The sequence below is a fragment of the Triturus cristatus genome, chromosome 6 (genome assembly GCF_964204655.1).
Source record: "Triturus cristatus chromosome 6, aTriCri1.1, whole genome shotgun sequence".
Lineage (NCBI taxonomy): Eukaryota > Metazoa > Chordata > Amphibia > Caudata > Salamandridae > Triturus > Triturus cristatus.
Genome location: NC_140589.1, coordinates 798,396,680 through 798,423,904, shown reverse-complemented (window position 1 = coordinate 798,423,904; position 27,225 = coordinate 798,396,680).

Sequence of the window (27,225 nt, the reverse complement as noted above, 5' to 3'; positions counted from 1 at the left end):
ATACGCAATCTGGGCATTCACCTCAAGATCAATCAATAACTCTAAGTACAAGCCACAAAAGTGTACGGTATTTGCTTTGGCCAAATCAATATCTCTAAGATTTGTTTACCATACATGGACAGCAACTAGCACATAACAGAAGCCAAATCCATGATTAAATCTAGGTTGGATTTTGCTAGGACAAGTTATTTAGCTGCTCTAAGTAACCCCTCTATGATTTCGACTCATGTAAAATGCAGTAGTCTGCCTTATAGTCAGCATCTCAAGACATGAAAAAATTTCACCATTCCTTACAATCCTGCAACTACTCAGTCTAGAGTTGTCTTCAAATCCCTTCTGGTTATCCATAAAAGATTACAACATCACTGTCCTACCTTTTGATGGTCCAAATGTTTATTAGACAAATAAAACTTTACGCTCCACAAATCAGCTCTTACTAACCATGCCATGAACTAGAACAGTTACGTATGGAGATAGATCTTTCTTCATTGCGGCTGCCGAACTCTGGAAGACTCTCCTAGCTACCATGTGCTCAGAATCTATTTTAAATAAATTAAGGAAAGTCATCCAAACCTTGCTATTAAACAAAACCTTCTATTTCTCTCTTTTAAGGTTAGTTTTTTAGCAATTTTAGTGACAAAAAGCTTATCATAATTAGACTCTACAAATAAATATAGCACAATATAAAAACTGTTTTGTATTCCAACTTGGGTGCAAGAAAAGTGAGAAAGCAAGGGTAAAATTAAAGACACTTGTAGGCTAAGTATTACAAAAAGTGGAAAACTAGAAGACTGGATATTTCCACTGTTCAAAATACTTCATCAACTCAAGCCAGGTCACATGTTTGTTACAATAAGCTATCTTTAGGAGAGTAGATCCATAGGTCGTACTTGAAGATTTTCAAGCATTTATGGTAGTCTTAGTGGGCCAATACTAACGTTTCTGTCACTAGCCTGTGTCTTTGTTACACACTTCCTGATAGGTTCGTTCTTCCTAGGTTGACCCCTTTGTGTTATGATGTATCTTGTTAATATCATGAACATGAAATTGTGTAACATCAGACGTTTTGAATTTGTTTATGGATTTTAAGGTTTTTAACCGAAATAAAGCTTTTTTGTTGAGAATGACGATGATTATTGCACAGTTTCCAATTAGTTAGTGTGGATTGTCTTCTAGCATTACATAAATGATTAACTACTTTTTGCACAAACAAAGCAGATCTTTGTTGAATGGGCATGGCCATGTGAAATCTGAAATGTCCCTATGCTACAAACTGCAGGATGAATTCTGTGCACAAGTGGACTGGCATCTGGGGACATCCACTCTAGTTTGCAGCCAAAAAGCTTCAGAAGTTACCAGAGGTAAACCTGAGAACCATTCCCTGGGCCTCGTAATATTTGACCAAAACTGTGAGGTCGAACAGAGGGAGGGGCTTTGCCTGGACCTCGCACCCTTGATCCAGCACTGCGAGGGCCATGCCGGGAGATCACAACTATTGTCTAGGGCTGCGAGGTCCAGTTTAGGGCTCTTCCTTTCCTGATCTTCACAGCACTAGGCCAGGACAATAGATAAGATCCCTAGATGACAAGATTCATCTCCTTTTCCCATTTGTCATTAACATCTAAAAGTGAACAACAGGTTCTGCTCTCATGACCCTAGCCCTAGGGCAACCAATGTTCAGTTGTTAATTCATAAGACACTTAAGCGCAGTTGTTTTTTCACCAAGAAGATATTTATGAGAGTGTTACAAAAATTGCTGAGTTCAGTTTAGGATTTGTATACATAAATCAGGCCCTCAACATCTTTAACAGATAAAATATGTGGTATAGTGAAAGCATTATGGGTCTTGAAATAAGCAGTCCTGTGCTGCAATCTTGGTTTTGTTTGACCTTATTGTTCTACCTTTGGCTAATTATGTTGCACATGGGCCTTTATTATCCATATCTGTCATTTTCTCATAGGCTTACTGGCCATTATGTGAATGTAAAGATTATACGATGGGTGCCTGCTCATTTATGGCTTTTTCATTCTCAGTTTTTATATTTCCCCTTTTTAACTCCTTTGCTGCCAGGCCTCCCCCCCATGCCACGCCTTTTTTTTGGCTATTTGAGGAAGCTCGAGCTTAGGCCCCTGTAAATGTTTGACCACTTAAGGTGTCCACACCAAATTTGCGTCCTTTTCTTCCAACATCACAGGGATTCTAAAGGTGCCCAGGGTTTGTGGATTCCCCTGGAGGGGGCCCAGAAATTAGTCAAAATACAGCTACATTTTCTTTTGGGGGGGGGAATGGGAAAAAAGGGCTACAGATGAAAGCGTCTGTTTTTTCCCCTGCAAGTGGTATGAACAAAGGGGTTGTGGTGCTGAAATCACCATCTTCACTGCTTTCAGGGACAAGCAGACTTTTGTGTCAGAAAAGCAACGATGTTTACACAGTTTTGGCATTTTTCTGGGACATAGCCTATTTGTGCTATTTTTTGTGCTTTCAACCTCCTTACAGTTAGTGGTAAAAATGGGTATGAAAGCAATGATGGATCCTGGAAAGCTATGAATTTCTGAAAAGAAGACAACATTTTGAATTCAGCAAGGGGTCATTTGTGTAGATCCTTCAAGGTTTTTGTATAGAAACTAACAGTTGAAAATAGAAAAAATTGAAAATGATTTCCAAAAAACAGCCATTTATGCCAATTTTTTCACCTGTAACTTCTACTAAGTATAACAGATGTTTGAAACCAATGTACCATTACATCCACTGGATCCTTTTGTTTGTGGGGATATATAGGACTTGTAGGTTCACCAAGAACTCGAGGAACCCAGAGCCAATAACTGAACAGCGTCATGCAATGGTTTTTTATTGTGTTCCGGGTATATAGCAATTCATTTGGAAAAATATAAACAGGGAAAAATCGGTATGAAAGTCACCTATGTATTTCTGGAATGGTAACAAAATATACAGTTTAGAAACAGTAGCTATTGCACATATCCAAAATTGTGGGTACCCATACCAGCATGTAAATTGTAGGCCATTTTTCAAAGTGACTTCTTTTTTACACATTGTTTTACATTTGGAAGGCAAAAATGCATTGAAAGTCAACAGGTAATAACAGTTGCTTCACAATTTTGTGTTCCCCTAATAAAAATTATACCTCACTTGTGTGGGTAGGTGTAGTGGCTGTGACAGGAAACGACCCAAAACGCAACGTGGACACAGTGAAAACTGACCCTTTTTTTGCAAAGTGCCTAGCTGTTGATTTTGAACCCTAGCTCTGCCGGCACCTAGGGAAACCTAGCAAACCTATACATTTTTTAAAACTAGACACCCAGGGGAATCCAGGATGGGTTGACTTGTCTGGCTCTCACCAGGTTCTGTTACCCACAATCCCTTGCAAACCTAAACATTTGTCCTAAAAAACACATTTTCCTCACATTTCTGTGGTGGAAAGTTCTGGAATCTGCATGGATCCACAAAATTCCACCCACCCCGTGTTTCCCAAAGTCTTCCTAGAAAAATGGTACCCCACTTGTGTGGGTTGGCCTAGTGCCCGTGACAGGAAACGGCCCAAAATGCAACATGGACACATCACATGTTCACAGTGAAAACGGACCCTTTTTTTTTGTAAAGTGCCTAGCTGTAGATTTTGATCACTAGCTCTGCCGGGACCTAGGGAAACCTACCAAACCCACACATTTCTGAAAACTAGATACGCAGGGGAGTCCAGCGAGGTATGGCTTGCGTGGGTCCCCTAACATATCCCTACCCAGAATCCCCTGTAAACCTCAAATTTAGCTGAAAAAAATCACTTTTTTCTCAAATTTCTGTTTGAGAAAGTTCTGGAATCTGCGTGGATCCACAAATGTCCTACCACCCAGCATTCCTCCAGGTCTCCAGATAAAAATGGTACCTCACTCGTGTGGGTGAGTCCAGTACCCGTGACAGGCAAGGGCCCAAAACCTATTGAGGCAACATCAAAATTACCTATAGCGAAACAACCTGGTTTTGCCAGGGTGTCCCATGAGTTTTTTGCCCCAGGCTCGGCGGCCATCTAGGGAAACCTACCAAACCCACACATTTCTGAAAACTAGACACCCGGAGGAGTCCAGCGAGGTATGGCTTGCGTGGGTCCCCCAACATTTCCCTACCCAGAATCCCCTGCAAACGTCAAATTTAGCTGAAAAAAATCACTTTTTTCTCAAATTTCTGTGCGGGAAAGTTGTAGGATCACTGGGCAGGCACAAATTTCCTACCACCCAGTGTTCCCCAAGGTCTCCTGATAAAAATGGTACCTCACTTGTGTGGGTAGGTATAGTGGTTGCAACAGGAAATGGCCCAAATCGTACTGGGGAGACTTCAAAATTACCTATAACAAAACTACCTGGCTTTGGGGGGGGGCACCTGGTTTTTTGGCCCCGAGCTCCCCGCCATCTAGGGAAAACTACCAAACCCACACATTTCTGAAAACTAGATACCCTGGGGAGTCCAATGAGGTGTGGCTTGCGTGGAGCCCCCAACGTTTCCCTGCCCAGAATCCCCTGCAAACCTCAAATTTAGCTGGAAAAAACACATTTTCCACATATTTTTGCGTGGAATCACCATGCTGGCACAAATGTCCTACCCCACAGCATTCCCCTCAGTCTCCCGAGTAAAATGATACCTCACTTGTGTGGTTGTTCAAAGCAGAATTGGCTAAAATAGAATTTTTCTAAAAATGTAGCGCTAAGAATTCTTGGTGCCATACCCTTAATCCCATAGTTTTGGGCTCCTCCCAGTCACAGGCCTTTGCCCCACCCATACAAGTGAGGTATCATTTTACTTGGGAGAACAAGGGGAATGCTGGGTGGTTGGACATTTGTGCCGGCACAGTGATCCCATGGAAAAATGTATGAAAAAGTCAGCTGAATTTGAGGTTTGCAGGAGATTCTGGGTAGAAAAATGTTGGGGGACCCACACAAGCCATACCTAGCTGGACTCCCCCGGGTGTCTAGTTTTCAGAAATGTGTGGGTTTGGTAGGGTTCCCTAGATGGCCGCCGAGCCCGGGGCCAAAAACTCATGGGACCCCCCTTGCAAAAGCAGGTTGCTTTGTGATAGGTAATTTTGATGGCTCCTCAATAGGTTTTGGGCCCTTGCCTGTCGCAGGTACTTGGCCCACCCACATAAGTGCGGTACCATTTCTTTTGGAATACTTGGAGAAATGCTGGGTGGTAGGAAATTTGTTGTTTCTATCAGAAGCATGACAATTTTGGAAGAATAATGCAAGGAAAATGTGACAGTCACATTTTGAGTTTTGCAGGACATTGTGGGTAAGATAACTTGTTGGGATCTACAAGAGAGACATCACCATGTACTCCCATGGGTGTTTAGTTTACAACAATATCTCCAGTTGGTAGGTTTTTCTTAGATGGAATGTCCACCGTGGCAGACAGACACAAAAGACAAATATTACTGCACAGACATCTATTCCTCAAGCACACACACATACTGGTTGGATTTGGCATGAGGGCGAGTGATGGTTCAGTATATAAAATTTTATTAACAAGTGATTTCACAAAAATGAAATGCACTGTCAATAATTGAATGGACAAAAAAACTGAACCAGTGACTCACAGCTCATGAGCTGTAAAGCAGTGTCAAGGCCCCAATCGCTTTACAGGCCATTCACACACCTTTCGTACGTGATACACACAAGACCATTCATACCAGCAGGCACGAAACCAACACATTACAACATTCACAAAAAGGGACAAGGTACACCCTGCTTCAGAAAGACAGAAAAGACAAATATTGCTCCACATCCTCAAGCACACATACATAGCGGTTGGATTTGGCACAAGGGTGAGTGATGGTTCAACATATATAATTGTATTAACAAGAGATTTCACATAAATGAAATGCACTGTTAATAATTGAAACTCAACCATTGACTCACAGCTCGTGAGCTGCAAATCCACAACAAGGCACTAACCTCTTTAAAGGCCATTCATATACCTTTTATACGTGTGCCGCATACAAAACCATTCATACAGCCAGCCGCGGGCCCATCACATTACAACACTCACATCAGCAGACAGGGCCATTCAAGGGCCCATAACTTTCACACGCCCACATTCCTGAGACAGCAACCACACCAGCTGATGGATTGCATGGAGTGGCGTTTGGCTAGCAGTGTGTGTAGTGACCAGCAGCAAGTCACTACTCACACACCGCCAGCCAAGTGCCCATCCACGCACACCGCCAGCCAAGCGCCAGTCCACATACACCACCAGCCAAGCGCCAGTTCATGCACACCGCCAGCCAAGTGCACGCACACCGCCAGTCAAGAGCAAGCCCACTCACCACCAGCCAAGCACCATTCCACACACACTGCCAGCCAAGCGCCAGTCCACGCACACCGCCAGCCAAGCACCAGTCCACTCACTGCCAGCCAAGCACCAGTCCACACACACCGCCAGCCAAACACCAGCCCACACATACTGCCAGCCAAGCACAGCCCACGCACACCGCCAGCCAAACACCAGCCTCCGCACACTGCCAGCCAAGCACCAGTCCGCGCAAACCACCAGCCAAGCGCCAGTCCACGCACACCGCCAGCCAAGCGCCAGCCCATGCACACCGCCAGCGAAGCGCCAGTCCACGCACACAGTCAGCCAAGCGCCAGTCCACGCACACTGTCAGCCAAGCGCGAGTCCACGCACACTGTCATCAATTTTTTTTAACAAGAATAAAAACACAAACAAATTGCAACTTGATACAAAACTATAACTACAAAAACAACAGCAGTAACTAAAGACATCATTCTAATGACAACAGTAAAACTGAACAACAACTAGATAATACCATACAGAACAGGCAGGACACTATTAGACTCACGGTTGCTCCCAAAAGCTCTTTCGAGTGTGATACAATCTGAAACATGTGGGCACACACAGCCCAGAATTAGAAGGGCAATCGGCACAGTGCATACGACTCTCCTTCCGCATACCTCTTCGCAAACAGACTCTACATCTCTTACAGGGATTGTTTTTTTTGGGCATGGGAGGAATTAAATCGGGAAAGTTGCGCTCTTTCAATCTAGCCACATCCTCCACCACTCCAACTCTAGGAACACCAGCCTGTTCCACAACAACAAGGTTGCCTATCACAGACTCCTGAAACTGACCAAAAGTCATCTTTGACGCAGGAGAAAACTTCTTGAACACAACAAAAAAATTAAAAGTTGCTAAATTGAAGAGGTGGATGGCCAACTTCTTATACCAAATGTAAGCCTTACAAACAGCAGTGTAAGGTTCCAACCTCTAAACTACTCTATCGACACCACCCATGTGCTTATTGTAGTCTACAATGCACACAGATTTGCACACTTCAGCAACCTGACCCCAAACAGTCCCAGGTGAAGTACTTTCATCATAGATGGTAGTCAGCATATAGACATCTCTCCTGTCAGAAAATGTCAGAGCTAGAAGCTCATCACTACGCAAGGCACTGCACTGTCCCTTCAAAAGTTTTTACAAACCAGCTCTTTTGGTTAACCTTTACGGTTAGAGCCGATTGTGCCACAAGCAACAGTGCACACTTTGAACAATTCCTTGAACAATGGCACAGCAGTGTAAAGGTTATCTACATATAAATGGTGACCTTTGTTAAAAAAGTCCTCTGCTCAGTTCCCAGACAATTTTCTCTGCAAATCCAAAAGTGGACGGACAACCAAGGGGGTCAATACTGTAATCCCTACCAGTGTAGACCCTGAAATTATAGACATATACAGTACTACACTACTTATAGTACCTGATACACTCCTGAGGCGGAAGCCGGGAGCACGCTGAAAAATTGTTTTTAAAACTATCACCTTGTATTTTGTGTCACGCTAGAAATTGTACCTTTTAAAAAGCGCACTCACCCGGCAAACAGGCTTAGCGGGCTAGAGACACGCTGAAACAGCGACTCCTTCGCTGCAACGAGCAAACCCCTGACAAACAATTTCCCGCCGCCATTTACGGCAAGGAAGCAAGGCCACGCCTACCTGAGGCCACGCCCACCCCCCTCAGCATATATACGCGATCAGAAGCGTGTAATTGGCAGAACCTGATACACTCCTGAGGCGGAAGCCGGGAGCACGCTGAAAAATTGTTTTTAAAACTATCACCTTGTATTTTGTGTCACGCTAGAAATTGTACCTTTTAAAAAGCGCACTCACCCGGCAAACAGGCTTAGCGGGCTAGAGACACGCTGAAACAGCGACTCCTTCGCTGCAACGAGCAAACCCCTGACAAACAATTTCCCGCCTCCATTTACGGCGAGGAAGCAAGGCCACGCCTACCTGAGGCCACGCCCACCCCCCTCAGCATATATACGCGATCAGAAGCGTGTAATTGGCAGAACCTGATACACTCCTGAGGCGGAAGCCGGGAGCACGCTGAAAAATTGTTTTTAAAACTATCACCTTGTATTTTGTGTCACGCTAGAAATTGTACCTTTTAAAAAGCGCACTCACCCGGCAAACAGGCTTAGCGGGCTAGAGACACGCTGAAACAGCGACTCCTTCGCTGCAACGAGCAAACCCCTGACAAACAATTTCCCGCTGCCATTTACGGCGAGGAAGCAAGGCCACGCCTATCTGAGGCCACGCCCACCCCCCTCCCTAAACCCCTTAAAACAATGTGCAATTACCGGACGCGCAGCGGACGGGCGCAGCGGGCGCGCCGTCAGCGCGCCGAAGGCGCGCCAAAGGCAAGCCCGTCTGGGCCCGTCCGGACCCGGACGGCCCTTGGCCCCGTTACTCTGCCAGGTGACCCTCAGGAGCGAGTGATGTATACAGCTGACACATTACGAGCCCTGCGTCCTAAAACCACCTTGCCCTGTTACCACACGGTTACGGAAGGTAAGATCTTTTCGACCTGTCCACATTGCAACCCAGTCCCTCCCCCTAAAAGCACTACACCGGCCTTGAAAGCCGGGCTTCTCAATTGCCGCTCCCTTCCGAAACACGCCACCGAAATAAACCTCCTAATCCATGATCATGATTATGACCTAATGTTCCTTACAGAGACATGGCTCTCGGATTACACTGATCCGGATGTCGTCGCAGCTCTCCCCACAGGCTATCTCTGCCAAACGTTAAATAGACCTAAAGGGAGGGGAGGCGGGATAGCCATAATCCACAGGCAACGATATGCCTGCAGGATGACGAACGCTGACATTGAGGATTGTGAGTGCGGCCAGTTTTCCATCCAAATCACTCCAGCCCTCACTGTGGCGGGGCTTCTGACCTATCGTCCCCCTGGGGCCCCTGGCAACTTCCCCAACTCTTTAGTTGAAGCCATCTCTCAACTAGCCTCCTCCACCTCTAACTTTCTGTTATTAGGTGATCTTAATTTCCACTTCCTTGACCCAACGGATCGTGTGGCCGTGGACATTAGACACGACCTTACAGCCTTAGAGGTAGGTCTGATGAACAACGAGCCCACCCACGAGAAGGGCCATCTATTGGATCCCATCTTTTCCAATATTCCAACGATGACCACCGATCCTCCGGTGGCCCTCCCATGGACTGACCATTTCCTGGTCCCCTTTTTCTGGGAAACTCCCAGGTCTAATCACTCTACTCCTAAAACCCAGGTTACTGATCGCCAATGGCATAAATTGTCATTGGATATTTGGACCCGTTCTCTGACCGAGTCCACCCCTAATCTTTCCTCGGACCCAAATCTGGCCGATAAACAATTCAGTGACTGGATTACGTCGTCTCTGGACACTCTGCTTCCAAAAATTACCACTCTTAAGCAACCTAAAAAGATATCCCCTGCTCCGTGGTATACTCCAGAGCTTAAAACCTTACGGCAAGAATGTAAAAAGACCGAACGCTCATGGAGACGTGAGAAAACAGGAGCGAACAAAAAACTCTACTCTATTTCTCTCCTCAATTATAAAACCGCGATCCGGATTACCAAAAGCGTGTTCTTCCAGGAGAGAATAGAGAGAGCAGGTGGCTCCGGAAAGGAATCATTCGCTATCCTGAAAGAACTTTCAAAGCCATCAGTACAAGACCATGGACCCCCCTCTGACCCTACAGCCGATCAAGAGAAATGCCAACAATTGGCTAACTTTTTTCAGGACAAAATCCGATTAATCCTGGATTCAATTCCTCCCTTGCACCCAAGGGAAGAAACCGTTTCTCCACATTCGACTTCTCCCACCGGCCTATCCACATGGGGCCAGTTCACCTCAGATGAAGTGCGAACAACGCTTAACTCTATGAAAAGTGGTTCCCCCAGAGATCCTACACCTCTTCGGATTCTTAAAGAGGTAGCCCCCTCCATCATCCCCGCTCTCACTCAGTTGATCAATACATCACTTCAACAGGGAGTTGTGCCCCAGAGTTGGAAGAAGGCAGTGGTAAAGGCCTTATTAAAGAAACCCACCCTGGACCCTGATAACTTGGCGAATTATCGGCCCATTTCCTTACTCCCAGGAGTAAGTAAGATCGCGGAAAAACTTGTCAACAAGAAACTCTCCGAGTATCTAGAAGCTAACAACAAGCTAAAAAACTCCCAGACGGGCTTTCGACCAGGACAGGGCACGGACATCGCCCTCCTGGCAGCGGTAGAGGAAGCTAGAACGCTGCTAGATGGTGGAGGATCAGTGGCAGTGATCCTCCTCGACCTTAGTGCAGCGTTCGACACCGTGGACCACCAGCTCCTCATCGAAAGACTGGCAAAAGTTGGTCTAGAAGGCACAGCCATATCCTGGCTCTCATCCTTCTTGTCACAACGATCTTATCAGATCTGGGAGAAAGACGCCCGTTCCTCCGAAATGCCCCTCCAATGTGGTGTGCCTCAGGGCTCCTCCCTTAGCCCTACATTATTTAACATATATATGTCCACATTGGAGGAAGTCATCACCCCTTTCGGAGTGAGTGTCATCAACTATGCTGATGACACACAATTAGTGGTGTCTTTGTCCCACCCTCAACATCAGAAAGCCGATCTTCTTAACTGCCTCACTCAGGTCCATCACTGGATGAACACATCAGCGCTAAAATTAAACGGGGCAAAAACCGAGGTCCTTGTACTCGGCCCAAAAGGATCCTTACTTCCTTTGGACATGTGGCCAACATGTCTAGGTCCCCCCCCAGACCCAAAGACAGAGGTGAAAAGTCTGGGTGTCTGGATCGACTCGGAACTCTCCTTCGCCCCACAAGCAAAAAAGGTCGTAGGGACCTGTTTCGGCCTGCTTAAATCCCTGAGGAAGGTCCTGCCCCTTCTTCCTCCGAAATCGCAAAAAGTTTTAGTCCAGGGTCTTATTATATCAAGACTGGACTATAGTAATGCGATCTATTTGGGTGCACCGGAAGCAACATTGACTAAATTGCAGAGGATCCAGAATACCGCTGCTCGGATCATTACCAACACCCCGGCCAGATCATCGGCCAAGCCTGCCCTCAAATTCCTGCATTGGCTCCCCATAAGGGAGAGAATTAAATTCAAAGCCCTGTGCTTGGTGCACAAAACCCTGAACAACCAAGGCCCGCCAATTCTCCGAAACTTCATTACCCCTTATAGAGCCACAAGATCCCTTCGTTCTAATGCAGAAAACCTTATCAATGCCCCAAGGTTTAGGAAAGCACGGTCAGGAGGAAGACGGTTCTCGGTCCATGCGGCCCGTCTTTGGAACTCCCTCCCGCGAGATCTTCGTTTGGAACCCCAATACCTCCGTTTTAGGAAACGACTAAAGACACATCTTTTCCCTTAGCCCTTATGTCCTGCCCGTAACTCAGTCCTCAGTCATGTCTCTAAGGTTCCTCAGCGCTGGGATACTTCCGGGTGACTACGCGCTTTATAAAAATTAAATAATAATAATAATAATAATACTACTCTCAGACAGCATATACATCTTAATTCCATAGCGTGCCCTCTTGCTAGGAATTTACTACCTAAAAACCAATCGACCCTTGAACAGGACCAAAGAATCATCCACAGCTTTTTCTTTCCCAGGCACATAGATCTCTGAAATCGATCAACTAAGTGATCAAGGACAGGCCAAACCTTAAAAAGACGGTCACAATCATTGTGATCGCGGGGCAATGCAAAAGCATTATCAACAAAATGCAACATCCGAAGAGGAAGCAAATACTGATTACGACTCATGTTTGCAGGAAATATAGCTGTTCCAATCAAGGGATTAGTAGACCAATATGAAGACAGAGATGACTTCCTAATCAGGCCCATCAAAAAAGTTAAACCCAAGAACGTCTTCAGCTCATCCAGATTTGTGGGAGTCCACCAGGTAGCTCTAGAGTGGGGCCTAAGCCTGGCTCTGTTGTCCCTCGAATACTGTTCAGCATGCAAATTAGTCTGCTCAACAATCTCAGCCAAAAATACATCGTCCAAAAACAACTGAAAGAAATTTATAGGCAAAAAACTTTCACAATTCACTCTACACCCTGCAACACCATTAAAGACAGGCAGCACCGGCTGCACCATGTTTGTGTCAACCCATAGTCCAGCACTTCCAATGGGAAGCTTTGCAGACTCAGGCTACAATCCAGATGTCTCTTGCTGCACTATCGCCACATCAGTGTCCTTCTCTAAAACGGACACTTCATACACACTGAGAGTAGCTTCATCTGCACTGAGAGTAGCTTCATCATCAGATGATTCCATGTGGAGAGAAAACTCACTGCCTGAATCTTCCCCTCCCTCCTCTGCCTCAGATGCAGAGTCAGCCTCATAATCATGGTCAGAAGAAGACTCGAAAAACATCCCAACAACCTGCTGAGTGGTCATCCTGCAGCTAGCCATAATCCTTAGTTATACAAGTAACTTGGCAAATAAGTCAACAGTACCCAAAGTGTATAAAAAAGTAATAAACAAAGTGTGGATTTATAAAACTAAAAGAAAAACTACACGCATATAGCAGTAGCAAGGCAAAGTCTATCAATACAAAGCACACAAAGACCTATATACTGTTAAACAATACCACTCACTTGCCAGAGGCAGCTAAACTCACCAGCACCTACTCTGCACAGACACCAATATCCCACTAAAAAAGAAAACAGAAAATAGATCACACAAAAAGCAACACAATGCACATTGTGCACAAGTACAAGGAAAATGGCACAGACATTCAAACAAAAGCTAAATAGGCTTCTAATATTACAAATTTTCCCAAAAAACATATTCATGAAGGTCACATTTGTAGTAAACAATATAAAAAAAAGTTTCCTTACCAAACACTTGCAACTAAACTGCAGCTCTACCAGTGCCGCAACCACAAGCACAATTTAAAAGAAAGCTTTGCCCTAAATTGAAAAGGAGAAAACAAAATGTTACGATCACAAATAATGGCACACAGACCATCAGCCGAACACACAAAATTTTCCCGGGGGCACATGGGCTTAAAAATACAAGGCCTATGGGGGCATAACCAGCCAGAATATTCACCCCCAAAAGGGGCCGCTCCCCAAAACATTTTGCACCATAAACAATAAAATCCCTGGTGGTCTAGCAGCTTTTGTCCCCTTTTGGCTCTAAAATATATGGCCGATCTGCCCCCAAGGGGGGCTGAAAAGGCCAAAACAGTCATCCCCAAAAGGGGGTGACCCTTGCCCAAGGGGCCACTCGCCAAAACATATGTATATACATATGTATATACATACATTAAACAAAATCCTGGTAGTCTAGAGGCTTCTACCCCCCCTTGGGGCAGATGGGTCTAAAAATAGAAAGCCAATCTGCCCCCAAGGGGGGCAGAAATTACCAAAACATTCATCCCCAAAAGGGGAGCAATCCTTGCCCAAGGGATCGCTCCCCATAATTACTAAAAATGAATCCCTGTCATCTAGTGGGTTTCCACCCCCGTGGGGGCTAGATCAGCAGGAAAAATGGCTGATCTAGCCCCGGGTAAAAAAAGACCACCCCCATGGGAATGACCCTTGCCTATGGGGTAATTCCCAAAATGCACACAAATAAATTCCCTGGTGCCTAGTGGGTTTCTGTCCCCAGGGGGCAGATTGGCCTGAAAACGGCTGAATCAGCCCCGGGAGGGGCCAAACATGGACAAAAAAATATCACCCACATGGGAGCGACCCTTGCCCAAGGGGTCGCTCCCAAAATGTGCAAATTTAAAAGTCCCTGGTTCCTAGTGGGATTAGGCCCCCCCCAGGGAGGCTGATCAGCCTAAAATCGGCCAAATCGGGGCCGAAACATGTATACATATCCCCCCCAGGGGAGCGACCTTTGCCTAAGGGATCGCTCCCCCAACAAACCAAAAAAACACCCGCGATCGTGGAGCAGGAATCCATTAGAAACAGGCACAGGGGAAAGGAAAAACTCTTTCCTTTTCCCGTGTCCATTTTCCCCCCAAGCCCTCCTTACCTTTTATCGTCCTCTCTCTAGAAGTGCTGGAAGAAAATGGCTTCAAGCGCGTCCCTGGCAATCTGACACGCAGTGAGCGAGCTGACCTCATCGGATTGCCGAGGGAGGGGTTGGGGGAGGTAGCGGAAGCGCTTCCGCTGCCTTCCCCAGTTTTGGGCATGTAGGGGGGCGGCCCATGGGGGGAGCACCAGCGCTTCCTCCACGGGCCAGTGCCAGGACGTAATGGTTACCTCCTCGGCACTGCTCCACCGTTGCCGAGGACGTAACCATTACGTACTTGGCACCAAAGGGGTTAACACCTCTAAAGTAAACATTTTTAATAAAGTGCCCTGTGTAAGTCACCTCTTGTGATACATGACCTATCTCCCAAGTACCATTATTTAATGTTAACAAATGCCAGCCCCTCACACCTCTGCGCAGTGGTTGTTCCCAGTGCTGTCATGTCCCACTGGCCCAGGCTGCTCCAGGCTTCCTAGATGGCCTTTAAGTTTTATATCCTGTACTGATGGGCAAAATAGAAAAGAAAGTTGAGCATTTGGCATCCTGTAGGATCTTACTACAGAAATGCAGGAGAAACATAAAAAATGAGGGAAAATTCTGCACACTGGCACACTGCTTCGCTGGGCCTCACTGCATTGGACCACTGGTCCTGGTGAAAGCAAGGGACATTGGTCAACCCCATCCTTTGGCTGTGCAGGAAACTGCAGCCGTAATGTTGGTATATTGGGCTCCTAATGACCTCAGGGTTTTGTGCCACTGCACCTGCTGCATTATTGACAGCTCAGCCCCCTCAAGGAGGTGTCATCACCTGGGTCTCACGGCTCCCCACCCTTAGTCCTCATAGTAGAGGACCATGGCTAAGAGGTATAGGGGAGGAGAGCCAGTGACTGTCAATGAGTTCCATGAGACCTGATACAAGCAAGGTAAATACCCCTCTTTCCAAGCCACTGACTGGACAGTTAAAAACAGCCATATTTTGGGTGCATTGGGCCAATAAACACACAGGGCCACCTAGCCTCTGCACTATTGATAGCTTTTTCTCTAAGCAGGGCCTCCTCATATATGCCTCACAGTGCGGCCCAGTGCTGCGAGGACCAGCAGAGCAGGCTCGCTCTCTTGGGCCTCGCAGAGCAGGAGGATGGTTGCGAGGTCCAGATGAGAATGGGCCTTTCCTGGACCTCGCAGGCCTGTGAAGCAAACGGGAGCAGGTCTAGTGTTGTCACAGTTGTGCCACGAATCCTGATACAAGCGAATTGGTCTGTTCATTTACTGGATAGTAAAACAGAGCCATAATTTAGGTGAACTCACTCACCAACATCCTTGCACCCTAGTGTCACTGTATCTGCTGCTCTGTTGATAGCTACTGTCCCTGAGAGTGGCCCCCTTTTCTGGGCCTCCGCAGTACACGACCATGGCTGCGATGACCCAGGAGGGAAGGTCTCTCCTGGGTCTCTCAATATTGGAAAATGGCTGTGAGGGCCATGGAGAAGGCAGTCGTAGCATAGAAATGGTGTTATGGGCCCTCATACAATGTAAAAGCATGGTCTCGCTCCTCTCCACTAGCTTCACAGTAAAATACAGTCGTAATTTGAAAGTACTGAGCACCCCTGGAGCCTGGCACTGCATGTAGAACATGCTCAGCCCCCCAGGCAGTGTCTGAGCACTGAAACACACCACTCAGACCAATCAGAATACTGCTCAGGCAGCATTGTGATTGGCTGACTGGTCCCCTGGGTGTACTTCCAGTAAGGCCGAGCGAGGGAGGACTACGGAGGCGAGGAAGTGGCGAGAAGGTAAGTTTTTATTTAATTTTTTTTTTCCCTCTTCCCCGTGTCCTTCCCCCTCCCGCCCCCTACCTCCCACGTCCTCCACCCTCCCGCCCCTGCCCTTCTACCTCTATCAGTGCCGTTTGCCGCTGCCTGCTGCACTACTGATGGTTCTGCTCCTCACATTGGCCCAAGCGCATAGCCATGGCACAGGCGAGGGGTTCCCAAACCTCTAAGCTTCACAACCATGTTGATGGGCTGAGCTTCGGTCCTTTGTCAGCTGCCCACACCTCCCATGCCTAGCACCATCCCTAATGTCAGTGGTTCGCCCACTTTAGGCCATTGGCTGACTTCACTGGGAATGATAGCATGTTGCCATTTTCAAAAGATGCACGTCCACACACATATTAAGTCTCTTAAGAGCCAGGAACTACTGTGCAGACCTCAATGCTCACACAGCATCACATGATTTTGGCTCACTTTGCATAGTTCCTGATGAAGAGCCCATATCTCATGGTGTGAACACTGTGAGCTGGAATCCCTTACAAAGAGCGAGTTTTCATTTCATTGTATGAAGGCTTTGCACAGCCAACATCTGTCAGGCTCCCTAGGATGTCGGGCAGCCTTAGAAGACTCTGTAATTTCTGTTTTTTTGTGATGGCGGTGTGAATCGGGCAGTACCAGCCTTTAACCTCTGCCCTCTTTCTTTCTTTCCTCTCCACCGTTGACCAGTGGTGATGAACTCGAAGCCCCTACTCCCACGCAAGATGCCACTCCTTCAAGAATCCACCCCTCCTGACATGGTAAAAGTAATTTATAAATATAGCATGTTTGACTATGTGTGCATTTTGAGACCCCCAAAAATTGTGCTTTTTGCTAATGTCTTTTTTTGGATTGATGGGAACCTAGCCGCTTCCATAACAATAAAGTTTGAAAAGCCATGACAAAACACAAATTGACAAAGCCAGACCTATTTGGCTTTGTCGTTGTGATGAAAGGCAGTCACTGGATAGAGCCAGTCAGACATTGAAACAAAACTAGGCCCTAAAGAGACCTTTGTTCAATTAGCCCTTTAGTTTTTAAGGATAGTTTTAAAATCTAATATAAATGATAACTAGATACATCTGTAGAGGTACATTCTGAAACATTTAGGGCTCCATCATAATTGATGCAGGAACACCACTCAGTATATCTACTTTAGAATTGCTAATACTGTGGGGTTTTGTAATGCCAGGTAGCTGAATTACTGCACAATTACAAGATTCCCATAAAGAAGGGGAAATTACTACGGACAATGCCTTTTTTTCACCAATTTCCAATATAATTCAGACATTCTAGACAGTTTTCTGTGAGCATATTCCTCGAGGTTTCATCTAGTGAAATAGGCCTGCAGGGGAGCGTGGCCAAGCCGTTGATCAAAATGGCTGCACGGCATTGAAGCTCTGGCGCTCACAGCCCTGACTACAACAGGAACAACATGATCCGGGCACTCTTCCTCTAAGCCGATAGAAGCAACCACATGAGATGACCCACCTGTGGAATCGGGGCCATGTAAACTCCATACGGGCGTCACCACGATTCCCCTAACCGGATGTAGTGAGGGCGGGCAGTGCTGGTCGGAGACCCGACCCTCCTCGGAGGCCCTGTGGTGAGAGGGTCCACAGGTGAGCCTGAGGCTGGAGCAGTGGCGCTCGGTCGGGTCTCGCGCTTGCCCGCTCCACCCGGAGTGCGAAAAAGAAGAGAAATTGGGGCTGCCTGGATGTGACCATGTGCAGCATCTGCACCTGGGTGAGTGTCGGGGACGGGGCCGTGGTGGATGAGGCCTAGCATGTGGGCCTGATCTGCGATGTGGGACCGCGGCCGCGTCCCCTTGTACCTCCCCCCACCACTTCGGATCCTCTGCAGGTGACCCAAGAAAACTTTCATATCGCAGTGGGAAGGCGGATTGCCATTTGCGCACCATGCACAGTGACTAAATAAGGACAAAGAGTTCCGCTACTTTCCTCAGCGCCTGTGGTGATTCCCGCTCGGGCCCTGCCTTCTACAATAGACGACCACCACGCCCTCCCTGCGTCCAGGAATCTAAGGACTGACGGTGGCATCTGGATTGGAGATTGGGGACTGCGCTGTCTCGCTCCTGAGCTTGGGGACTACTCCAGATTTGATTCTCTGACCACCCGATTTGACAGAATGGGGGAACGGCTTGAAAAACAAAGCTCCAGGCTGGACGAGGCCAAAAAGCGTATCTCCTCACATGAGGATCAGACCACAGATACAATGCGTCAGCTGGAACGTGTGGAACGTCTACTTAAGTCCGAAGCGATCAGGAACGAAAACCTGGAGGCGAGGTTGAGGAGAAATAATATTTGCATAATGGGGCTTGCGGAATCCACAGTTACAGGGACCATGACATGGTCTTCCGCCTGGCCCGAGAAAACACACCAGTGCAGTACCAAGGCACTACCCTCTCTTTCTACCCAGACCATACTATTGCAGTCCAAGAGGCCCGCCTAAGATTTGCAGACACAAAACTCCAGCTCCGTAAAATGGGCCTGAAATATGCTATGCTCTACCCAGCCAAGCTTCGGGTAATGGTGAATAATAAGGCGCGCTTCTTCGAGAACGCAGCGGATGCAATGACCTTCTGTAAACAGCATCAAACTACAACCCGTAGAAGCCCGGCCCGGACTTCTGAACATTCCTCCCCTGACAGGCAGCTTGCTGCTAGTGCTGAACGGTTCACCACGGAACAGCGACCTTTGGAACGACGTGGACATTTACCTACCTAGGTGGTTTTTGTAAGATAATTAGATTGAGGATAGAGCCATACAATGTTTTAACAGTTATATACATTCCTACATTTCTTTACCTTACAAAATGGTTAATTTGAGTAATGGGCATTGGGCGTCCGAGGCGTCACCCGCCTCCTACGGATGACTTCAACTAGTTTGTTTTGGGGGATTTCATTTTTAGTTTGGGTGGGGGGTGGATGGTTATTCACCAGACTTTTGAGCCCAGGTGTGGGTGGGGGTGGGTACCTTCTTTATGGATGTTGCTCTTTGCATTTTTTTCGTTTAATTTTCTAATGATCCCGATGTCCCGGTCCCTATGTCTCCCGTTCTCTCCACAATTGAAATGTAGACCTATGTTTCCAAGACATATGCATGCTTACCCATCTCCCTTCTGGTCATGACCTCTGACCCCGCTGTCAAAGCTAATCTCATTACTTGGATTGTGAGAGGGCTCAACATTCCTAGGAAGTGTAAACTAGTTCTGGCATACCTTCGAAGACACAATATCAAGATAGCATTCTTACAAGAGACCCACCCCCCTCGCAGAAAACCCCTCCATTTGCTTCGTCATGGGGACAAAATAGATTTTTTGCAAGTTACAGTATATACTCCCGTGGGGTGTGTATCTTGGTCCATCATACCATCATACTTTACACTTAAAGATACGGTGGTGGATGCACAAGGAAGATACATACTAGTCGTGGGATCACTGCTGGGTAAAACAGTAGCCTTTTTAAATATCTATGCACCCAACACGGACGATCCCCTTTTTTTCACTACCCTGCATACATTACTGCATTGATACGAATATGATACTATTCTCCTTGGGGGGGGGGACTTCAATATATGGTTAGACCCAAACCGGGACTCCTCAAGTTCAGTTAATATCTGCAAACCCCACGCTCACCGAGAACTGCTGGATCTTATCTGTTCTCCTACTTTACATAATCTCAGGCGTACCCACCAATCAGCAACCCCAGGATACACTTTCCACTCAGCACCACACTGCCCCCAGACACTCATTGATTACTTGTTTACCGATGCATTGGGGTGTCAATATACGAAAGGCGTAGACATGCTACCGCGTACGCTTTCAGCTCACGCACCGGTACTCCTCCATTTAAGCATTCCTCATGCTGTTGTTTGGGAGCGATGATGGTCCTTCCCGGCTACTGCCTTGCTGGATGCCGTGTTCAAGTCTGAACTGAAGGAAGCCATTGAAGAATACTTCACTTTAAATACCGGATCGGTGGCTAAGTATGCCACCTTATGGGATGCTTTTAAGGCTTATATCCGGGGTATATGTATATCTGAACAGGCCGGGTCCTGCGATCAATACAGGGTAGTCTTGCGTGGGTCGAAGCGGAGTTGTCGTTGTTAGACGCATCGCCGAATACCCTCTGTGCCTCCAAGAGACGTAGCACGCTTCTACTTGAATTTAACGACCATGCTGATAGGGAGGCTACTCCATTGGGAACATTTCAGGAGGCACGCCGGTATGGGGAAGGGGTGCGCCCCGGTAAAACTTTGGCACGCTTGGTGAGGTCCCCTCGGGGAAATGGGCACATAGCGGCAATTAAAAAAGCGGATGGCTCAGTGGCTACTAAGCATGCTGATATCATAGCAGAACTCGTCGCATACTACAAGTCCCTGTACACCTCCAAACTCCCTAAGGATTTTACACAACATTTTGAATACTTGCAGGAGATTGCAATGGTATGGCTCACCACTGGTCAGGCTGAATTCTTCGGCGACCTTTTCACTGTAGAGGAGGTCGCCTCGGCACTAGATGCAAATGCCCCAGGTCTGGCTGGACTGTTGGGAATATTTGATAATACATTTAAGGTCGCTCTGGCACCACAAATGCTTGAGGTTTATTCGGAGGCTCTAGAGGAGGGTGTACTCCCTCTCTCTATGAGGGAGGCAGCTATTTCCCTTCTGTTGAAACCAGACAAGGAGCCTGCTATCTGCGCCTCCTATCGGCCCATATCCCTGATAAACTTTGAGAATAAGATCTTGGCAAAAATGTTATCCACTAGACTCTCTTTACTCTTGGACCAGATACTATCGCCAGAGCAATCTGGGTTTATCCCGCACAGGTCCACTGCCCTAAACCTCTGAACGGTCTTCTCAGTACTTAATAGAATTGACCCGAGTGTCCCTGCGGCGATAGCTTTTCTCAAATGCAGAGAAAGCTTTTGACTCCTTGGAGTGGCCGTTCCTTGTCGCCACACTCCACAAGCTGGGCCTCCTGGCCAACTTTATTGCTTTGATTGCTTTATTATATGCGACCCCCACCGCTCAACTTCGGGTGAATGGCTCCTTATTGCATCCCAATCCTAATTGAAGAGGGACCCGGCAGTGCTGTCCCTTATTCCCCCTACTTTTTAATAATAGGCATGGACCCCCTGGCTAGGCACTTGCAGGAAAAACATGTTCCGAGGCCTACAATTTCAGTTAGGACCTTTACTGATGTCTATGTATTCAGACGATATACTGCTTTTTATTAGACACACTACCACTAACCTGCAACCTCTAATTGATTAAATAAGCCGGTACTGCGACATGTCTGGGCTACGGATCAGTTGGAACAAATCGGAGCTGTTCCCAATCACTGAATCGACCACTCCGGGGGAAGTAGAGCTGCCACTTAGATGGGCTGGGGAGACCACCAAATACCTTGGCATTATACTGCACATGCATAAGGAACATATCATACTCCTTTACTACGGGCCAGCCATCACACAATTGAGTTCACAAATTGAGAGATGGATTCAGCTACCTATTTCCATGGCAGGGCGCATTGCCCTTATTAAAATGAATGTTCTACCGCGATTCTTGTACCTCTTTGTAAGCATACCTATCCCACTCACAAATGCCTTTTTCACTCAACTACGGGACCTGCTTATGCGATTGATATGGGGAGGGCACAAACTGGGGATAGCACTGGACTCCTCAACTCTCCCTTACGACAGGGGCGAATTTGCAGTCCCGGATTTTTATTTTTACTACCTGGTCGCGCAGGCACAATTTGCGTATAACTGGTTCCGCCCGTTTACCATACACCAAGCCAGAGTGGGATTTGGCCTCCCCCACTCCACTGGGGGCGATATTTCCACGGAGTTTACCACTTGACCCAAACGACATACAACCTCTATCCACCACATATTGGGCCTGGCGTAGACTAAGCCGCAGGCTAGCTGATGGCTCCTTGTACTCTCCTTAGCTTCCACTTTGCCAGAATCCATACTTACCACTCACGTCGGAGGTGGTGGTACAACATACGCTTAGCAAATTAAAACTATACACCTCGGTTCCCTCTTCCCGGACGGACCGGCATTAACTATGGCAAACCTCTCGACCCTCACTGAAATTACATATATGGACAAATTTGTGGCAACCAGACTGCTAGGGGCACTATGCTCGTCCACTTCTACGTTCCCCTCCTCACCTATAGAATTTAAACCACTTATGTTACCCATAACCGATAAGGAAGGTGATCACCTTCTCACTAAGCTTTACTGAGCATGCTTGGCACTTAAACTGGCCCGGGATCAGGGGGGGGAGAAAGTGGTGGGAGGAAGACTTGGGCCTACCACTGACTGATAAGGAATGGAATTGCTGTCTTGAACAAATTCAAAGGGTGTCCCCCTATCACAGGCATAAACTCCTCCACTTCAAGTTCAAACATAGGGCATATATCACACCACGCCAGCTAGCCAAATTTGACCCCACTAAGCCATCTAACTTCCCCAAATGCCAGGCTATGGTGGCAGACTTCGCCCGTATGACTTGGGCTTGCCCCCGGATGGTCCCTTTTTGGACTGACGTCTTCCAGACGATCTCGGATGTAACTTCCATTCCACTCCCCCCTCTCCTAAATTGGCCTCATTGGAAATAGTCAATAATATAAAATTATGTCACCGCAGATTTGTCGCTATAGCACTGTTGCTAGCAAAGAGGGAAATTGCTGTACACTGGAGAGCAAAAGCCAGCCCCACTAAAGATATGTGGCTGCGCAGTTTTTTCATATTGTGATATTGTAGTATCTTCATATAAGGTTAACTGTTCTCCTGCATCTTGTAACTAGCTGCTCAGCCAGTATGAGTGTTCTATGTAGAATGATTATGGGGGGTATGAGTCCAACCCATTTTATTAGTAATGGGAGTCAGTCCTGTTTACTCACTTATAGAGGGTGAGAGTTCCACCCATTAAATTGTTTAATGGGTGTTAATGTATCAGTCACTTTATGCTGCACGTTGTTGTCTATTCTGTCTGTTAGTCATGCTGTGACTCACTTGTCGGGCTATAGGGGGTGTTAGTCCCACCTATTAAATTTGTTAATGGGTGTTAGTCCCATGTAATTAGTGTTTAGGGGGTGTTAGTCCCACCTAGCTCCATGTACTTAGTGTTTAGGGGGTGTTAGTCCCACCTAGGTCATTGTTAATGGGTGTTAGTCCCATTTACTCAGTTTGTAAGGGGTGGTAGTCCCACCTACGTTTTCGGTAATGGGTGTTAGTCCCATCTACTCTGTGTACAGGGGGTGTTAGTCCCTCCTATGTTATTAGTAATGGGTATTTGTCTTTTTACTAAATTTTAAGGGGGTGTGAGTCCCACCTTTTTCATGTTTGTGTTGGGTTTTAGTCCCTTCATTTAAATATTAGCTGTTGTGTGTGTGGGTATCTGTCTTGTGATGCCTCACTGTGCTGCAATTCTGTCATGCTTGCTGCACTAGTCTGTGGGTTTTAGTCCCATTTCTGTATTCTGTACATGTGGGTGTTAGTCCCTCATACTCAGAGTTTAGGGGGTGTTAGTCCCACCTACGTTTTAGTGATGGGTGACATCCACCCATTGTGTATTTGTTTGGGAGTGATTCTTCCTGTATGTTTCTACAATTTCTAGAGTATTTTTTGTCGTTCTCTATTGTGGTGTCTTTGCAATCTCCGTTGGGTAGTTTATTGTTTTTGTGTGTCTTATTACAAGAGGAGGTTGGTGATAGTGTGTGAGTTTAATGTTTTCTTTGCTGTCTTATTATAAGAGGAGGATGGTGATAGTTCATTCTTATTTTTCATCCTTTTCTTATCCTTTTCTTCCGTTTTATAGTCTGGTTCCCTTTCGTGGTATGTTTTATTCATCTTACCCTTGGGATTTGGACTATTTATCTCTTGTTTATATTTTGTGTCTAGTTGCTATGTACTTTTAGTATTCCTTGTTTTATTGTCAATTGGAAAGAAGGGAGATATTGTAGTATCTTCATATAAGGTTAACTGTTCTCCTGCATCTTGTAACTAGCTGCTCAGCCAGTGTGAGTGTTCTATGTAGAATGATGACGTGACTGGAATGTTGGTGTGGTGTGAGACAGTTGAGAGGATGGGCTGAGCAGCTAGCAGGCTGCTCCTGGTGGGGCTATACTATGGACTTTACTATCTTAATAAATACGCTTAAGATCTTTCCTGGCTACGTCTGCTGTGTCACATCAACCTATGGAACTAGGTCACTTCAGATATGCAAACGGAAATTCACACAACACTTCAACCACCGACCTCACGACCGAAAAATATCTGGCATATTTATCGCTGCTACCTACGACAGACACAGCAATCATCCCCAAACCCAACTCCAGGACACCTGCAGACTGACGTCGGGTCTATGATCCCCGCTCCTATAGGCTCAAATACCGTAACAACACTGAAAAGCACATGCAGTTTAGTAGATGGGGTGGATGGGGCACGGACTGTCAGAGAACTATATGGGCTCCCAAGGTACAGTGATTCATAGATGAGAAATAACGTTATCACACATAAAAGGTACGAAGAGTTTACAATGTACGTATGAGAGAAACCCTCCCCCCTTTTCCTTCCCCCTACCCCCCCCCATGGGGATCTTTTTGTATGTTGATTATATAATTTGAAGCTGCACATTTATCCTGGCACATTTGAGACGTTGTGTAAACCACAATTCAGGACCATTGTAAATTGTGCTGTGTTATAAGTTTTATTACTGCAACTAATGCAAATCTGTAATAAAATAAAAAATTTAAAAAATAGGCCTGCAGAAAACCTAGAGGGTGCAGTATCACAGTGTTTTTTGTAATACTGGAAACATCTGAAACAAATGGTATTACAACAAAATCACCAATGAGAGCTCTAATAGTGACAAGCATTCGCAAAGTCAATATGTCTCGCCTCTGCCAGAGCTATTGGCTTTGCCAATATGTTTTATCGATGTTGTACACCAGCGTGGTTGCAGTTCAGCATGGCTAATGTTAGTGGGGTAAAGAAGAGCTGCATAGATTGGAGCGTCATAAAGTGGAGTAGAGTGGAGTGTTATGGAGTGGCGCGGAGTAGAGTAGTGTAGAATAGAGTTGAGTGGCATGGAGTGGAGTGGGGTGAAATGGAGTGTCAGGAAGTATTGTGAAGTGGTGTAGTGTTGTGGAGTGTCGAGGAGGGAGGAGAGTGTTGTAGAGTGGAGTAGAGTTGAGTGGCATAGAGTGTTGTGGAGTGGCATTAATTGTGTAGTGGTGTAGAGCAGAATGGAGTGGCGCAGATGGTGTTGCGCAGAGTGGAGGAGAGTATTGTGGAGTAGAGTGGCATAGAGCAGAGTAGATTGTCATAGAGTGGAGTGGCATGGAGTGAAGTAGTGTAAGAGAGTGGAATGGCATAGAGTGGCATAGAATGGCATAGAGTTGTAGAGTCGAGTGGCGTAAAGTCGAATGACATACAGTGAAGTAGCAAAGAGTGGAGTAGTATGGTGTAGAATAGAATGGAGTAAAGCAGCATGGAGTAGCATAGAGGGAGTTGTGTAGAGCGTCGTAGAGTGGAGTAGTTTTGTAGAGTGGCATAGAGTGGAGTAGAGTGTTGGAGAGATGAGTGGCACAGAGTGGAATAGAGTGGAGTATAGTTTAATGGAGAAGAGCGTCACATAGTGGAGTATCATAGGGTGGACTGCCGCAGAGTAGAGTAGAGTGGCCTAGAGTGAAGCGGCGTAAAGTACAATGGTGCAGAGTAGAGTAGCGTAGAGTGTAGTGGCATAAAATGCATTGGTTGTGGGCAAAGGGGTGTGGAGTGCATTGTCGTAGAGTGCTGTGCCATAGAGTAGAGTGGCATAAAGTGCAGTGGTGTAGAGTAGACTGGTGCAGAGAAGATTGCGGTGATATAGAGTGCAGTGGCATAGAGTGGAGTGGTGCAGGGTAGAGTGCAGAGATTTAGAGTAGAGTGGTGTAGATTTCAGTGGCATAGAGTAGAGTGGCATAGAGTGCAGTGGGATAGACTGGAGTGGCGTAGAGTGCAGTGGCTTAGAGTAGATTGTTTCAGTGTAGAGTGAAGTGGCATAGAGTGGTGTAGGGTAGAGCTAAATGGTGCAGGGTAGAGTGCAGTGACATAGAGTTGTGCTGTAGAGTGCATTGGCTTAGAGTGCAGCAGCATAGAGTTCAGTGTTGCAGAGTACAATGACATAGAGTGGAGTGGGGCAGAGTGGAGTGGTGAAGAGTAAAGTGAAGTGGCCTAAACTGGAGAGGTGAAGAGTGCAGTGGTGCCTAGAAGGGTGGGGTATAGTGCACTGGCATAGAGTAAAGTGGTGCAGAATAGAGAGGTGTAGAGCGAAGTGGCATAGAGTGCAGTGTCAGAGTGCAGTGTTGCACAGTGGATGAGATTAGCGTATAATTTAGTGGCAATAGTAGTGGTGTAAAGTGAATTGGCATAGAGTGCAGTAGAATGAAGTAGAGTGGTGCAGAGTATAGTACAGTGGCATAGAGTGCAGTGGCGCATGGTAGAGCTGTGCAGAGTAAAGCGGCATAAAGTTTGGTGGTAAAGAGTGCAGTGTTGCAGAGTACAATGACATAGAGTGCAATGGTGTAGAGTGGAGTGGAGTTGCCTAAACTGGAGTGGTGCAGAGTGCAGTGGTGAAGAGTGAAGGGGTGCCTAGTAGAGTGGGTTACAGTGTACTGGCATAGAGTAGAGTGGTGCAGAGTAGAGAGGTGTAGAGTGAAGTGTCATAGAGTGCAGTGGTGTACAGTAGAGTAGAGTTGCATAGAATGTAGTGGTGAGTGCATTGGCAAAGAGTGCAGTAGAATGAAGTAGAGGCGTGCAGAGTATGGTGCAGTGGCATAGAGTGCAGTGCTTCAGAGTAGAGTTGTGCAGAGTTAAGCGGCATAGAGTTCAGTGGCGAAGAGTGCAGTGTTGCAGAGTAGAGTGTTGTAGAGTGCTGTGGTGTAGAGTGGCATACAGTGCATTGGTTTCAAGTGCAGTGGCATAGAGTGCTGCAGAGTAAAGTTACATAGAGGGCAACAGTGTAGAGTAGAGTG